Source organism: Molossus molossus, unplaced genomic scaffold, assembly GCF_014108415.1.
Source record: "Molossus molossus isolate mMolMol1 unplaced genomic scaffold, mMolMol1.p scaffold_m16_p_1, whole genome shotgun sequence".
Classification (NCBI taxonomy): Eukaryota; Metazoa; Chordata; class Mammalia; order Chiroptera; family Molossidae; genus Molossus; species Molossus molossus.
Genome location: NW_023425344.1, coordinates 131,734,925 through 131,752,551, shown reverse-complemented (window position 1 = coordinate 131,752,551; position 17,627 = coordinate 131,734,925). Strand labels below are relative to the sequence as shown.

General features: G+C 42.1%; 1 protein-coding gene across 7 annotated transcripts in view; it reads left to right on the top strand.

Annotated features, from left to right (window-relative positions):
- The window catches only part of SVIL (supervillin), a 241,688-nt gene that overhangs the window by 105,740 nt on the left and 118,321 nt on the right, over nt 1–17,627 (top strand). The window contains exons 6-7 of one of the 7 annotated variants that reach the window (XR_004958384.1): nt 7,554–7,714; nt 8,022–8,203. The exons of 3 other annotated variants lie outside the window; for them this stretch is intronic. The gene's annotated coding sequence lies outside the window, so the exon portion shown is untranslated. Of the gene's footprint in view, nt 1–7,553; nt 7,715–8,021; nt 8,204–17,627 lie in introns of those variants that run through there. 3 more of the 7 variants (XR_004958392.1, XR_004958385.1, XR_004958383.1) reach the window with 3 other exon arrangements.

Genomic DNA, 17,627 nt, shown 5'->3' with positions numbered 1-17,627 from the left:
CCAAGCAGGGAAACCACAGATCACTTTGCAAGTGAGCCCATTTGCCTACTACCGCCCAGCCCACCAATTCTACCACTGCCTCAGTCATTCTGTTACCTCATGTCATTATAAATACATGAGGAACAAGAAGAGGAGTAAAAGCATAGCAGAATGCTCTCAGAAAGGTTTCCCTAAGAATAACAAGAGCAAAGGCCATTAAGAACCTCAGTCAGTTGTTACTGCCCATGAGTCTGCAGGCCCCCTGGGGCCGCTGCCCAGATGACCTCACCACTCTGCTGGCACTCACACGGCCCCTGAGATCCAAGCAGATTCTCTTCTTACTTGTAATGGGAAGAAGGGCTGAGAATGGATATATTCTGAGATAGCTGAGGAGGCGAGTCCTGCCAACATCTGGGCTGTTGCCTAGGGAAGGTAGAATATTTCTAGAGGAAAATGAGCAAACATTTTGCTGACAGATTTCATGCTATTCCACATCCTCTCCACTCCCAGTAGGCTGCTGGGAATCTTCTGGAACCTAATGTCCATGGAATGATAGACTCTCCTCCTTGTTGCTGGCATGGCCCCTTTTTCTTATAATACCTACATTAACTTTGAACCTTTAAGCTGTTCCAAATATGGAGGTCCCAGGGAACCTGTTGACTCCAGTCACGTTGAAGGAGTCACTCTAAATTCTGACTGGTTGTAACCAGAAAGTAGTTGCTTTGCTTCTGAGCTATTCCTTTTCCTTGTCTACATGTACTACATGACTGCCTTGTAGCCACATCTAACTGTAATTCACCTCTGGATACCTCTTAAGTTCAAGGGCATCTCTACCTTTGACATTGATTTGCTCCCCATTCCTCTCCAGAATATCCCAGGATATTATAAATGTCAAGTAACTTTTATTTTAAATAAGAGTGGCATTCGAACTATCCTATGTCGTAGGAACACGCCTGCCAGAGCTAAAAGGAGACACTTACCACATCCTGCCCAGGCTTGGGCGCAGCTGGGGTTGAGTAACCACCTGACAGTTACTGGTGTTCTCCCAGGGAGGTTCCTCTCTGAGACAACCTGGAGCTGTGTTATGCCAGCGCCCAGCCCTTACATTCAAAACAGAAAAGGTCTTTAACGATGGGCTGTTGAGTGCTTGGAGACAGAGAAAAGAAAAAAAAAAAAGGTGAAGGAGCTGTGCACTGAAGATAAAAAAAACAATCTTCTTTTCACTGAACAAAAGTAAACCAAGGATTACAGTCGGGGTGATGTAGGTGAGGCACAGGAAACAGACTGTAGAGACCGTCACCAGAGCAGCCACTGGACTGAGCAAGGAGAAGGCAATATTCTTCCCAGGCACTTAGTGTTATATAAGTGTTACTATCTAAAAAGGCAGGAAGAAAGCGAGATGTTACTATAGAAAGAGCAGAATGGTGTAGAGGGTCTGATGTGCTGGCGATCGGAGATTGCCGATTCCTGCGCGCACGAGTGCGGCTGGGAGGCTAAGAGCAGAGCCCTTTGGGGACTGCAGAGGCCCCTCGGGCAGCGCGGAAGCTCCAGGGGAGCACGCGCACGCGTCCTCGTACGTGGGTAAAGCCTGTGATGCGGTGTGGGAGTTGAGGAGCAGGAGGCTGACTGAGTCCTGGAAGACTTCATGGATGTAAAGGATGGGTAGGACTTAGATAAGAGGAAAGATGGAGGAGGGAAGTGCAGAGGAAGGTATAATGAATGCACACTGTTTGGACACTGGAGAGCCTGAGTGACAAGATAAGTAGTGTGTGTTTATTGGCCACAGGAAGCCGTGGGAGTTCCGATGGGACAGATGTGCTTGGCCCAGGGAAGAGTGGGGTAGAGGAGGAGGCACTGAGGAGACAGCTAGGAAGCTACTGTGATTGTGCAGTCTCAGACTACAGTGATGGCAGCAGGCATAGAAAGGGAGGGACCAGAGGGAGAGCTGAGGGAAGGCTTGCCCAGTGTGAGGGCTTAATTGGATACAGAGATCTGTAAGAATGGAAGAGACGTAAGTGGGACTGATCACTCAGATCACCAGGGGAACACAAGACATACCTGAGATCAGGGTCAGATTGTGCCAACTTCACAATGACCAGCTTGCTCAGTTCTCAGGAGTCCCCCTGATGGAGTTCAGGCAGGGTCAGCAGGAGCACAAGCAGAGCCTGGTGACTTTGGTGAGAGAGGGGCTTTGTGGAGAGGTAACTGCCAGCCTTCACCTAGGCAACCTTGACATGTCTCTCACAGTAGAGAAGCTAATCCTGCCCCGGCTGGAAATCTGTGGAAATCTGTGGGTGGCCATGAGTGACAACATTGATGAGTGAGACGCTAGAGGCACTGAGATACAGAGACGGCAGCTGGGAGGGTGGGAGGTATAGTTTGATGCTCAAATGACTGCAGATCCCAAGTTGGGCAGTGACTGCTGAGGGCCTTTATCACTTCCCTTAGAAGTCTGAAAACATCATGCAGCTGATGCCTCTTGTGTATCACAGAGCAAATTATTTGTTGCAAATTAGAGGAAGTTTAGCTTCTTTAAAAGCACTACAGAAGACAAGGAATCTCCCGGCTCCCAGAGTTGGCCTTTTCATGTTCTCTGTTCACTCCAGATTCCCAGCACCTTCAGACCTACCCGTGAATGGGCAGGAGTAAGGACTGGAGGGCTTTGGCCTGATTTGACCAATCAGGGGTGTGGCTTGATCATCACGGCCCAGCCTCACCTGGGCCTCTGAGCATCTGGAAGCAGAGAACTAGAACCTTGACACTTAAAAGCCATACTTCCAAACTACAACCAGTCAAAGACGTTAGAGGAAGAAAATACCATATTAATTAAAGCAACAAAACATTGAACACCAACGAATTACTTTATGTGAAATATGTAAATCTGTATGTAAAAAACTGTAAAATATGCTAAAGAATACAAAAGAATTTTAAAAAGTGGAAAAGCATACATCATGTTCTAGAATAGCAAGATCATGAACATATCAATTTTTTCTAAGTTAAATTATTAAATTTAATACATTTCCAATAAAATACCAAGTATAAAAAAAACAACAATGAAAAAGTAGGCAAATGGTTTCTAAAGTTCACATGGATAAATAAACAAGAGCTATCACTTATGAAATACATTTTAAAGCCTTAGTCATTGGAAGGTGGTGTTGACACATGAATAAACAGAATAGTGGAACAGATTAGAAAAGCAAAAGTAGTCCAAGTATATACTGGAATAAATAAAATAAATGAGGAAAAGTGCCATTTAAAATCAATGGGGAAAAATGGACAACTAAATGTCAAGACAACTGGGCAACTACATGGAACAATATATAAATTGTACCATACACCAAGGATAGATTTTTGGTAGAACAAATGTTTAAATAGAGGGTTCTGGTCAAGATTGCGGCGTAGGTAAACGCAGTACTCACCTTCTCCTACAACCACATCAGAATTACATACAACTAAACTACAGAATAACCATTATTTAGAACCACCTGAAATCTGGCTGAATGGAAGTCCTACAACTAGGGAACTAAAGATGTCACATCAAGCATGGTAGGAGGGACAGATGCAGAATGAGCTGGTCCCACACTCACAAATGGCAGATAAAAACTGGGAAGGATATCTCAGCTACAGAAGACCTGGGGAGCAAGGGGTCATAGCCTCACACCAGGCCTCCCATCCCAGGGTTCCAGTGCCAAGAAGAGAAGTCCTCAAAACTTCTGGCTGTAAAAACTAGCAGGGATTGAGGCAGAGTGAGACAGAGGGCTGTTGGAGCCCCAGGCAGTTCCTCTTTAAGGGCCCATGCACTGATTTACTTGGACTCACTCACTCTGAGCTTCAGCCCTGGGAGCAGCAGCCTGAAACACACCAAGGATATACTGGGAGGAACTGAGTTGTCTGGCATCAGGGTGAGAGCTGGAGGGACAGGCTTATCTCAGACAGAAGTGCTGGCAGAGACCATTGTGCCTTTTGTGAACCCTCCCTCCACAGTGTCTGCAGGTGGGTGCCATATCTGAGTCTTCATCAACCTGCACACTGTTAGCCCTGCCCTGATGATTCCCTGAGACCCCAACCCACCCAATTTATGTACCCACTCAAGTTGTTTCCAATGGCTTTACCATAGGAATGGCCTGTCTTGGCTCATGCTTTAGATTTTTAAAAAACCTCTCAAGCAAGCAGCATCTGCCTCAGCAAGCCCCATACCTCTTGCTAAGTGGCCTCAGGCCTGGTACTAGTAGCAGCCAGCCTTGGTTCACAGCTTGGCCTTGCCTGGGCACCTCTGAGCCCAGCATAAGTAGCAGTCATCTGCAGATCACTTTGTAGTTCTTACCAGCTAGCCTTGGACAAAATGTAAGTGGCTGCTGACCTTGGCCTACACCTCCTGGGGGGCCCCAGAGCCAATGAATCTAGTGGACAGCCTCAGACTACATCAAAGCACTACCACCCAACCACCTCCACAAGTGACACACTCAAGGGGCAGACTCAGCGGGCAAATGTAACATACTTAATTAAGTAAGTCCTGCTCTGTGGGGTGGGCCCCTCCATGGTGGTCGGAGGTCAATGGTTGGTGGTTTCAGCCAGTCCTTGCAGCTGATCAGCCTGAGGGTAAATCTCTCCCATTGACTTGCCAACAGTAATCAAGGATCAACTAAAAAAGGAGGGTGTACACAACCCACACAGGGGGCACACCTCGAGTGCCCAGCTTGGTGATCACTAGACCCTACAGAACACCTACTATATTATGCCACTCTACCAAACCTGAAGATGTAGTAGCTCTATCTAACAAACACAGGGAGGCTGCCAAAATGAGGAAACTAAGAAACATGTCTCAAATGGGAGAACAGAACAAAACTCCAGAAAAAGAACTAAACAGAATGGAGACAAGTAATCTACTAGATGCAGAGTTCTAAACACTGGTTATAAGGATGCTCAATTAGCTTAGTGAGAACCTCAACAGCATTAAAAAAGGACCAGTCAGAAATGAAGGGTACACAGACTGAAATGAAGAATAATTTGCAGGGAATCAACAATAGAGTAGAAGAAGCTAAAAGTCAAATCAGTGACTTGAAATATAAACACCCAATCAGAACAGCAAAAAGAAAAAAGAATTTAAAAAATGAGGGTAGTGTAAGGAGCCTGTGGGACAACTTCAAGAATACCAAAATTCGCATCATGGGGTGCCAGAAGGAGAAGAGAGAACCCAAGAAATTGAAAACCTATTGGAAAAAATAATGACAGAAAACTTCCTTAACCTGGTGAAGGAAAGAGACATACAAGTCCAGGAAGCACAGAGAGTCCCAAACAAGATGAACACAAAAAGGCCCACACCAAGACACATCATATTTAAAATGCAGGAGGTTAAGGACAAGGAGAGAATTGTAAAAGCATCAAGGAAAAGCGGTTATCTATAAGGAAGCTCCCATAAGACTGTCAGCTGATTTCTCAACAGAAATATTTTAGGCCAGAAGGGATTAGCATGACATATTCAAAATGATAAAAAGCAAAGACCTACAACCAAGATCACTGTACCCAGCAAAGCTATCACTTAGAATTGAAGGTCAGATAAAGAGCTTCCCAGACAAGAAAAAGCTAAAGGAATTCATCACCACCAAACCAGTATTATATGAAATGTTAAAAGGTCTTCCTGAAGAAGATGGAGAAGGAGAAGAAGAAAAATGATTTAAAAATATAAATAATAAAATGTCAATGAATACATATCTATCAACAATTGAATCTGAAAAACAAAATAAATGAACAAGCAGAACAGAAATAGACTCAGACACAGAGAGTTTTTTGATGGTTGCCATATGGGAGGAGATTTAGGGGGATGGGTGAAAAAGCTTAAGGGATTAGGAAGTACAAATTGGTTGTTACAGAATAATCATGGGGTTGTAAAGTACAACGTAAGGAATATAGTTGGTAATATTCTAATAACTATGTACAGTATCAGATGAGTGCGAGATTTATCGGGATGATCACTTAGTAAGTTATGTAATATCTAATTACTGGGGTGTACACCTAAAACTAATATAATAATAAAAGTCAACTGTAATTGAAAAATGAAAATGATTTAAAAATGGGAAAAGAAGAAAAATAAACAGGTTCTCTTTAAATAAATACTCTGATGTCTAGCAAAAAAAAAGTTTAAATAGTTAAATGTTTTAAACATTAAAACACAGACACATCCTGATTTGAACAAACCAACTGTATAAAGGGATTTTTGAGGCATTTGGAGAAAACTGAATGTAGATCAAGTATTAGATAATACCAAATAGCTTAAATTTGTTATATGTGATAATAGCATAATGGTTATATGAGAAAACATCATGTTTTAAAATGCATATTGAGCTATATAAGGGTAAAATGACTTGATATCTTGGGTTTTCTTTAAAATAATTTTGTAGATAGAGAAGAGACAGAAGAAGCAAGTTGGAAAAGCCCTGTTGAATATAGTGGGGGTATAGGGGGTTTGTTTTAGCATTATCTCTACTTTGTGTGGGTTTAAATTTTAAAAAATAATTAAATACCAGAATAAAACAGAAGAATTTCTTCATAGCTATGTGTTTGGCAGACCTTTCCAACTGATTTACAACCTAGAAGCCATGAAATAAAAGATTGATTAAAATCAGCTATATTTTAAAAACAACACTTTCACAGTGGTGGGGGGGAACCAACAAAGAAAAAGGGAAAACTACTCACAACTCATATCACAGGTATATGACTAAAAATTAATATGTAAACTTCTAGAGATCCTAAAAAAAAATCAACACTGTATATTGGCAAGCATCTAAGCCAACAGCACACAGAAAAGGAAAGAGGAAATTTAAGTGTGTCTGAAACACGTGAGATGTTCGACCTCACTGGTAGTGAGAGAAATAAGCCTGGGCTGTGCCCAGGAGACTCCAGAGCCATAGTCTGTCGTCCACTCTGATCGCTGAGACGGGAACGAGGACCATCGCTGATGGGGAGGAAGATGGTACAGTGTCTGTGAGGAGCAGTTTGCCAGTGTCCATCAGAATTGCTTCAGATATGCTTACATTCAGGTCCTACTCCATAGCTTTGTGTGAAATAGCACACGATTAGAGACTGACGTCTCAGGAGGGGATTGATTAAGTAAATGGTGGAGTACTCCGCAGCTGTGAGACTATGAGGCCACCTCTGCTTGCCTCATGGAAGGTCCCTCAGGGCACTGCTGAGTGTACTTTATATTTGTATAAAAAAGGAAAATAAAATTGTTTTTGCTTGATAAAGAAATTCTGTAAGGACAAACAAAAAACGAATAACTGGTGACTAAGAACTGAGGGAGAAGACTCTACTATTTCACTGTGAACCTTCTCCTACTTTTTAGCTTCATTTAAATCCTTTGAATTAAGAAGTTACAACCATACACTGGATTTAAAAGACTGTCCTGCAGGTCCAGTCCATTGAGTACCTTTGCAGACTAGTTCTTGCTTTATGTATTACATTCATTAGGAGAATTTTATATAAATTGAGTGAAAGTCCAAAAATAACAGTTTAGGTCACTTGAAAACATGTACTCAGGTGCTCATTAAATGTGCTTTTCAATATGTGCTTTGTAGAGAATGCGGTCTGACTGGCCCTGGGCGGCTCCTTTGATGAAGTAAGATGCTATGGCTGTCCCGGAGGGAAGCTCCCTCTGCTCACTCTGTCATTTCTTTGCCTGCCCAGCCAGCCAGCTGCTCCTTTGCCTAGGAATACCAAGGATATTTCAGAACTGCAGGTGAAGAGATTAGATAAACTGTCTGACTATAAACTATATGACTATAAACTATATGATGATTCTTGGGGGATTTTAGCCTCGAGCCAGGGCTGTTTTACTGGGTTGGAGGCTCCAAGCGTTTGCTAGCCGGATGCTTTTTCATCTTTGGTGTAAAAGCTGCACATAAGCACCTGTGTTATTTACTTTACACCATGTCCAACAGAACTTCTTTGAAAGACAAAGATTGTGATTGTTTAGTCATTCAGGAAACAAAATTACTAAATTCTCCCCTTCTCTCCCCCCGACCCCCGTTTTTCTTCTTTATAAGGAATAAGGGATTAGAAACAAGATTCACCTTTCATTCTGTGTTGGTAAGAGGATGAGCGAGAAAGGCAGGGTTGGTGGGGTTCTCCCAGTCTTCCCTCCCTGGGCTGAGTGCCTGCACGTCCACAGCGGCCTGCCCAGCGTGTTTCACCAGCTCCCAGCAAGGGCAAAGAAGGTCGTCTGAGCTTCCAGTGGTCAGGCCTTCAGGAGTCCTTCATGTTCATCTTAATGGTAATGAAAATATTTTAAATAATCTTTTATCTCTTCTCTCTTTTTTAAAAATTACATTTAGCCATCTTTCAGAGTAGACATTTTGTATCTTTAAACATTTTATGGCAAAGCCATGAAAACTACCGTTTAAAATTCACATGATTGCCCGGCTGGTGTTACCAAGAGATCGCTGGTTCGATTCCTGGTCAGGACACATGCCCAGGTTGTGGGCCTGATCCCCAGTGGGGGGCATGCAGGAGGCATCCACTTGACATTCTCTTTCATCGATGTTTCTGTCTCTCTCTCTCTCTCCCTTTCTCTCTCTCTGAAATCAATAAAGAAACAAAAGTCACATGATTTACACGTTTTTACTTAGAAGGCATGATCCCACCAGCATGTATATTATATTCATGAAATGGAAACATTTATTTTCTTCCCAAAATCATTCTGGTAAGGAACACTTACCTGCCACAGAGCATAGTCTTTCTGGGTTTGTAGAGCTGAGAGGGAAGTCGAGGCAGGCAAGCCAGCGGTGTGGGGTCATGTACCACGTCAGGGGCCTTCATGGAACAGCCCACCGTGCTCTTGTTTGTAAGTTATTACAGAATAATAAAAACTGTGTTGGCACGGACAGCATTTCTTTTGTAGGCGGTTTGGATGGCTAATAGCTCCATATACTATTAAAAGCAAAAAGATTGAAATGTAACATAAGGTTTTGAAGGAACATGACTAAATCTATCACAAAGTTACCAAACACTGCCCCAGGTTTCGACTGAATGGAATTTACTGTGATGCTAACAGTCAGTGAACTGGAAAAAGAGAAACTATTAGAAGAGTGAAGCAAACTGAATAATGGTCCAAGTGAGCATTAAACGTACAAGGGTTAGATTGTAAAGAAGAGAAGTGGACAAACAGGGAAAGGAGAGAGGAAGGTTGGTGGGGAGCTGTAGAGGATGCCACTGGCAATGGTATCTATAGGCACCTGCACAGGGTCAGTTCAGACATGAGAGTCCTTGATTTTTAGAACAACTTCCTGACCTTCATCATTAGGGGCATAATTGGCCTAATAGCCACATAGCTAAAAAATACCAGACCTTGGGTTTAAACTCCTGTCTGTCTCAAGAGCCCAGGCCCTTAGTGTCGGGGCTGCTCTTTGCACTACCATCTGTGGTATGTCACTGGACACCTGACCCTACATCAGGGTTTAAAGCCATGGATTTAATTCTGAAATGAGCTTAAGCCCTTCCCAAAATTGGGGCCAGAAGCGGCTGGGTGCTGGGGTGAAAGAATGCTATAGCTGTGCCGACCTAAACACATTTCCTCTTTTAGAGAAATGCATGAGAACACAACTCTTAGTTTAGAACTACACATTCCTTTCACAGATAAAGAACAGCACGTTTTGATCTTTAAAGTCACTTGTAGCTCCAACTCTAGGCTTTGGTTAATCTGAGTGTACATTGGTTTTAGATTAAAACATGGCATGTGGCGTTCTGGAAAACAAAGTGAAGAAATAAAACTCCAGGGGGGATTTTTTTATGCCTTTTCCCTGGGAACTGATTTATGCTGGTATTGTTAGCTATTTTCCTTGGATGACAAACTTGTATAATTGTAGTAACATGTTTCTGAGATGCAGAGGATGAAAACCACAACAAAATGTAAACCTTTCAAGTTAGCACATGAATAATGTATATTACTGACAGAGAGAAATGAACCAGAAGAAAGGATTTTCAAGAAGGAACACAGCAGACGTCAGGGAGGGCCTGTGTCCTGAGCTGTTATTTTTTGATTTCTGGAAGTGAGTTGCTCACCATCTGAGAGTTGGAAATAAACTGGAACTTAATCTTAGTATGTGTTGGTGTCATTTGGGTCAGTAGGTCGTTTTAACTGTAATCTACAAAAGGGTCTCATAGTGGGGAGGCCTGGGAGGGGCTGTGCAGACGCAACAGAGGGAATTGAGTTGGGATGATCTTACATGGTCTCATTTCCTTTCCGATTCCCTGGGAACTTGTTTGGTTATGTTTACTGTAATTTCACTCTGTAGTGTTTCACTGGGGTCCTTTTCTCCCCAAGATCAGGGACTGATCAAATTGTAATTGTTTAACTGCATCTCCAGGTAATCAGCTTTGCTTTGTGAGTGATGCTGGTGTTTAAGAAAAGAAATTGTGAGTTCTACAGTCTTAATTTGGCTGCTCATACACCTTAGCCAGCCTACGCGTTACTCCATCGAATGAGGAGGTTCAAGGAGCCCTGGTTTTCACCCCAGGCCGCACTGTTAACAAGCTGCCCAGGCCTGGATCTGCCCGAAGATTCTGGTGCCACTGATCTGGAGTGTGCCGAGGGCATGGAGAGGTTTCAGGGCTCCGTGGGGGAGTCCAGCATTCAGCTGCAGTGGAGAAGTACTCACCCCAGAGGATTCCTAAAGCCTTTTCCAGCCCTAAAGGTCATTCTGCCAGGAGGTCCCAGATGAATTTCACTGTCCTTTGCTGGTTTCTAGTCTGTGTCATATACTAAGGACCAAAACTCAGTTAAGTTTTTCAGTGATCCTTGTAAGAATCTCATCTAGCCCAAAGCACTAAATCATAGAGCGCTTTTTTTGCTATGTGTATTTTACCAGTTCATTCATGGGCTATGCATAAATGATCTCCAGTCCCCACCTCCACTTCTCCCATTCAGAATAGCAAGCCACACAGAAGAGGGCTTAATGAACAATACTCCACTTAGTATATACTTGATGGACATCTTTCACATTTATTATACATTGCATTCACCCTGTGAGCCATTGTTCTTGCATCTCATGAGAAACTCAAATCTTGTCTATGTGACCATCTGGGAATTGATTTTGTTATTTTTGCTTCCTGCTGGATGCCTACAAAAATTTTTAAAACAAGACTGAACAAAAAAAATGTAGAAAAATAAAGAAAGGAAGAGATTCCCGTGATTCAGAACTTGTTCTAAATTTTCCAAGCAAGAGGAAACAAACAGCTGTTACCCTGTGAGTGTGCCCAAAGGTCAAAGTCAGGCGTAGGGGTTAACTGTTGCCCTCCTCTCAGTCAGGGACCCCCACTGTTTGGGGCCTACATTCGGTGTCTCATCCTCCCCTGACTTGGCTGAAACTAGTTACTGCAGAGATGAAATATTCCTGCTATAGAACACTTTTTTTTTTCTTTGCCAAATCAGTATGATCAAATATTTTTGGAGCTAAACAAAATGACATGTTGGCTTGCAAGGATTATCCACACCCTTGCATCAGTAAGAATAAAATAACCAGGCTTCTGCTGGGAGGGAGCTGGGTCAGGCTGTTTTGTGCTCCGAAAGATGCCCTGAGGCAGCTGTAGATAGCATTGTTTTTGTTCAGTGTTGGCTGCACTGGTTTATGCATTAGCTCATGTTCCAAATCTGTTACCCGAAGAATGTAGGGAGAATTTTGTTTCAATCCCTTCTCTCTAACTTCACCCTTTCCTTAGCCAGAGTCCAGCATCTACACAGCCCAAATGGCTAAGACTTGAAAATAGCATTTTTGAATAAAACCTAACAGGCTTTTCACATGATTTATGAGAAGACTTGGAGGCACTTATCCTGCTAGACACAGACACATACTTCCAGGCTCTGTTCCCCACTTGCCCTTAAGGTACTTGCTGCTGAGTTTTAGAACATATGGGACTCATCCTTTCCTTAATGTCTGAAAATCTCTATTGAAGCTGGAGAGAGGTTAGAGAAAAGTAGGGGCAGCCATGGTCACAAGCTTGAATTTGCAATTCAGGTTGGTTCTCTCTGCTCACACAGGAGTGCAGGGCTTTGTGTAGCTTTCAGGGACTAGACAGCCCTCCTCAGTCCCACCCCCACATGTTCAGAACCCAGTGGTTAACCATTTGTTTCCCTCATCTCTCACTAGCCCTGTGTTTTAGCCTCTCTGGGGGTCAGTTTCCTCATCTGTGAAATGGGGACAGGTTACTAACCTTCCTAGAAGCAGGATCACGTGAAAACATGCTGATAAAAGAACTTGGTAAATTAAAAAACACTGTAAGCAATTATGCTCTCCCATATAGTGGTTTCCCTTTCCATTTTGATGCTTGTTTCTTTTGCTGTGCAAAAGCTTTTTAGTTTGATGTAGTACCATGTGTTAATTTTTTCCTTTGTTTCTATTGCCTTAGGTGTTGTATCAGTGAAAATTCCGCTGTGTATGATGTCTGAAATATAGTTGCCTGCATTTTCTTCTAGGATTTTTATGGATTCAAGAGTCACATTTAAGTCTTTTATCTATTTTGAGTTTATTCTTATGTATGGTGTAAGTTGGTGGTCTGGTTTTATTTTTTTGCATGTAGCTGTCCAATTTTCCCAGCCCCATTTATTGAAGAGGCTGTCTTTACTCCACTATATGCTCTTGCCACCTTTGTCAAATATTAATTGAACATAATGACTTGGGTTCATTTCTGTGTTCTTTGTTCTGTTCCATTGATCTATATGCCTGTTCTTGTGCCAGTACCAGGCTGTTTTGATTACAGTGGCTTTGTAGTATAACCTGATATCTGGTATTGTGATCCTTCCTACTTTCTTTTTTCAAGATTGTTGTAGCTATTCAAAGTCTTTTTTGATTCTATATAAACTTTTGGAGTATTTGTTCTAGTTCTGTGAAACATGTTGTTGGTATTTTGCTGGGGATTGCATTGACTCTATAGATTGCTTTTGGTAGTATGGACATTTTAATGATGTTAATTCTTCCAATCCATGAACAAGGTATATGCTTCCACTTTTTTTTTTTTTTAATCCTCACCCAAGAACATTTTTGCATTTATCTTTAGATAGAGCAGGAGGGAGAGAGGGGGGAAGAGAGAGAGAGAAACATTGATGTGAGAGAGACACATCAATTAGTTGCCACCCACACGACCCTAACCAGGGCTGGGGACAAACTGCAACCAATGTACGTGCCCTTAGTGGAAACCGAACCCAGGACTCTTTGGTTCGCACACCAATACTCTGAGCCAAACTGGCCAGAGCTGGGCTTCCGCTTTTTTATATCTTTCTCTATTTCTTTTTTCAATGACCTGTAGTTTTCTGCAAATAGGTCCTTTACTTCTTTGGTTAAGTTTATTCCTAGGTATCTTAATTTTTTGCCACAATGGTAAATGGGATTGCTTTTTTAGTATCTCTGTGAGTTTATTGTTGGTATGTAAGAATGCCGTTGATTTCTTGACATTAATTTTGTATCCTGCTTTTTTGCCAAATTTATTTATTAAATCTAGTAGTTTTTGATGGAGTCTTTAGGGTTTTCTATGCACAGTATCATGTCATCTAGAAATAATGACAGTTTCACTTCCTCCTTTCCTGTTTGGATTCCTTTTGTTTTCTTCATGTCTAATTGCTGTGGCTAAGACTTCCAGTACAATGTTGAATAAGAGTGGCAGGAATGGGCATCCCTGTCTTGTTTCTGTTCTTAAGGGAAATGCTTGTAGTGTTTGCCCATTGAATATGATGTTGGCTGTAGGTTTTTCATATGTGGCTTTTATTATGTCGAGATAGGATCTCTCAATTCCCACAATGCTGTGTATTTTTGTCAGAGATAGTTGCTGGATTTTGTCAAATGCTTTTTCAGTATCCATTGATATGATCATATGGTTTTTATCTTTCATTTTGTTTATGGGGTGTATCACATGTATTGATTTGTGAATATTGTACCAGCCTTGCATCCTGGGGATGAATCCCACTTGGTCATGATGAATAATTTTTTTGATGTATTGCTGGATTTGATTTGCTAATATTTTGTTAAGGATTTTGGCATCTCGGTGATACTGGCCTGTAGTTTTCTTTTTTTTTTAAATGTCTTTATCAGATAAGGGGCCAATTTCCAAAATATGTAGAGTGCTCATACAGCTCAACAAAAGGAAGACAAAGAACCCAATTAAAAAATGGGCAGAGGACCTAAATAGACATCTCTCCAAACAGGACATATAGAGGGTCAAGAGACATATAAAAAAATACTCAATATCACTAATCATCAGAGATATGCAAATTAAAACAACTATGAGGTATCACCTCACACCTGTCAGAATGGCTGCCATAAACAAATCATTAAACAGCAAGTGCTGGCAAGGGTGTGGAGAAAAGGGGACTTGAGTACACGGCTGGTGGGAATGCAGACTGGTGCAGCCACTATGGAAAACAATATGGTGTTTCCTCAAAAAATTTAAAATTGAACTGCCATTTGACCCAGTAATCCCACTTCTAGGAATATATCCTAAGAAGCCTGAAATGCCAATCAGAAAGAATATATGTACCCCTATGTTCATAGCAGCACTATTTACAATCACTAAAATCTGGAAATAGCCCAAGTGTCCATCAATAGATGAGTGGATAAAAGAGCTGTGGTACATATACACAATGGAATACTATGCAGCTGTAAGAAAGAAAAATCTCTTACCCTTTGAGATGACATAGAGGGACTTGGAGAGTATTATGTTAGGTGAAATACACAAATCAGAGAAAGACAAATATGACATGATCTCACTTATTTGTGGAATATAATGAACAAAATAAGCTGAGAAACAAAATAGACATGGAAGTGGGGTGCAGACTGACAAACATCAGAAGAAGTGGATGGTGGGGGAGGGATGAGATAAACCATAGAACTTATATGCATGTATGTGTAAACAAGGACATAGACAATAATGCTGGGGAGGGGGCAGGATTGGGAGGAGGGTGTCAGCAGTGGAAAAAAGAGAAACATCTGTAACAAAAATAAATAAAATACACTATAAGATGTCCATTTTTTAAAGATTAAATGAGATACTGAAAGCACTTTTTATGCAGCTAAAGAAAATATTAAGTGAGAGAGTGTTAGTGATTTATGCTTGCCGTATGAAGACTGCTGTACTTGGCACTGGGTGAGAATTTGGTTCTCTACATGAGAAGGTAGGAGAAGGGAGAGTACAGAGGAGGAGGGGTGACCCCTCTGGCAGCACCCTGATACCTTGTTAGCTATGGCATCATTTTCCAGGCCTTACTCCATCGCTCATGGCTTGCTGAAGTGCTCTTACCAGAAACTCTGCATCCAAAGGGAAAGGAATTTTCAAAAGACAAATTACAGATGGGTGCACAGCAGCAGAGTCCACCTGGCACAGCCGAGCTGTCAGGGAAGAAGAGGAGTTCCCATGAGAGAAGGGACTAGGGTGCCACCTGTGTTCTCAGATCTGAAACCCGATGTCTTATCACGCGTGACTATATAAAGACACAGCAGTGCCCCTCAAGGAGCCATCAACAGAATGAAAAGGGAACCCATGGAATGGGAGAACATATTCCCCAATGATACATCTGATAAGGGGTTAACACCCAAAATTTATAAAGAATTTATAAAACTCAACACCAAGAAAGCAAACAATCCAATTTAATAAATGGGCAAAGGACCTGAATAGACACTTGTTCAAAGAGGACATACAGATGGCCAATAAATATATGAAAAACTGCTCAATGTCACTAATCATCAGAGAAATGCAAACTAAAACCACAATGAGGCATCACCTCACACCTGTCAGAATGGCTGTCCTCAATAAGTCAACAAACAACAAGTGTTGGAGAGGATGTGGAGAAAAGGGGACCCTTGTACACTGTTGGTGGGAATGCAGATTGGTTCAGCCACTGTGGAAAACAGTACAGAATTTCTTCAAAAAATCATAAATGGAACTGCATTTTGGTCCAGTGATTCCACTTCTGGGAATATATCCAAAGAAATCTGAAACACCAATCAGAAAGAATATTTGCATCCCTATGTTCATTGCAGTGTTATTTATAATAGCTAAGAATTTGAAGCAGCCTGAGTGTCCATCAGTAGATGAGTGGATAAAAGAAAGCTGTGGTACATTTACATAATGGCATATTACTTGGTTGTAAAAACAAAGGAAATCTTACCCTTTGGGACAGCATGGATGGACCTGGAGAATATTATGCTAAATGAAATAAGCCAGTCAGAGAACAACAAGTACCATATGATCTTACTCATATGTGGAATATAATGAACAAAATAAACTAGCAAACAAAATAGAAACAGACTCAGAGAAAAGACTGATAGCTGTCAGAGGGGAGAGGAATTTTGGGGCTGGGTGAAAAAGGTGAAGGGACTAAGCCAAAAAACAACAACAACAACCTCATAGACATAGACAAGAGTATGGTGATTACCAGAGGGACAAGGGTAAGAGGCATGGGGGATGTAGAAGAGGGTAAAGGTGGGGTAAATGGTGATGGAAGGAGATTTGACTTAGGGTGCTAAACACACAGTACAATATATGGATGATGTTTATGAAATTGTACACCTGAAACCTACATAATTGTATTAACCAATGTCACCCCAATAAATTCAATTTAAAAATCAATTAAGAGCCCGGTGGGTGTGGCTCACTGGTTGAGCATCCACCCATCCACCAAGAGGTCACCGGTTTGATTCCTGCTCAGGGCACATGCCCGTGTTGTGGGCCAGATCCCAAGAGGGGCTTTCAGGAGGCAGCTGATCGATGTTTCTTTCTCTCCTTCTCCCTTCCTCTCTCTCTAAAATAAGTAAAGAAAACTTTTTTTTTAATAAAAAATAAATTAAGAGAAAAAAAGGAAGTTCTGGAGTGGTCCTTGAGCAAGGCTTACAGAGGCCCACAGGCTCTGCAGCCACAAGGGCAGGAAGGACAGCAGCTGTTTCCCCGCTGTGGCCAAAAACCATTCTAGGGTTAAGGGAAACCAGGCAGTGCATGTGGGTGCCAGAGGGAGGGCAGCGTGGTGCCGTGGGTCTCTTCCTCTGCTCACCACTACTAGTGGCCAGGTACCCTCATTCTGTGCTGAGGGCCATGGAAGGTGGAGCATGACCAACCCGTAAAACCGCCCAGCATTTGGAGATGGCAAGTGTGACCGTGGGATGTGGAACTGGCTCGTCTGGGGAGGAGAGAAACACTGAAACCATGAGCAAAGATGAGCTGTAGGCCTTTTCTCTCCACAGTATCTATTTTTGTCTTGAAAAATGAATTTAAAAGTTTTGCCCACCCAAAAGGTATTTTGTTCTCTTTTTATATTATTCATTGTTCTTTCCCCATTAAGAAACTATTTAGTGTAATGAATGGAATTCACTTTTTTTGCTACTCAACTGAATAATTGTTGCCATATGTTCTAATTTCATCATCCTTTATAAACGGAAGTGTCAGTGCCGTCAGGTCACTTCATGCTCAGTGTGCAGTGGCCGGAATCCAGGTCTTTCTGCGCTGTGCCCAGCAAGCCGTTGCCGCAGGGTGGGTGTTTCCTCCAGGATGTTCCCCCAGGAGAATCCCACATTCCGGGAAGACCAGCCTAGATGGGACTTCCAGTTCCTGCTTCAGCATATGGAGGTAGCAGTGACATACTAAGGATTTGTGAATGGGTCCTCCACCACTGGGCC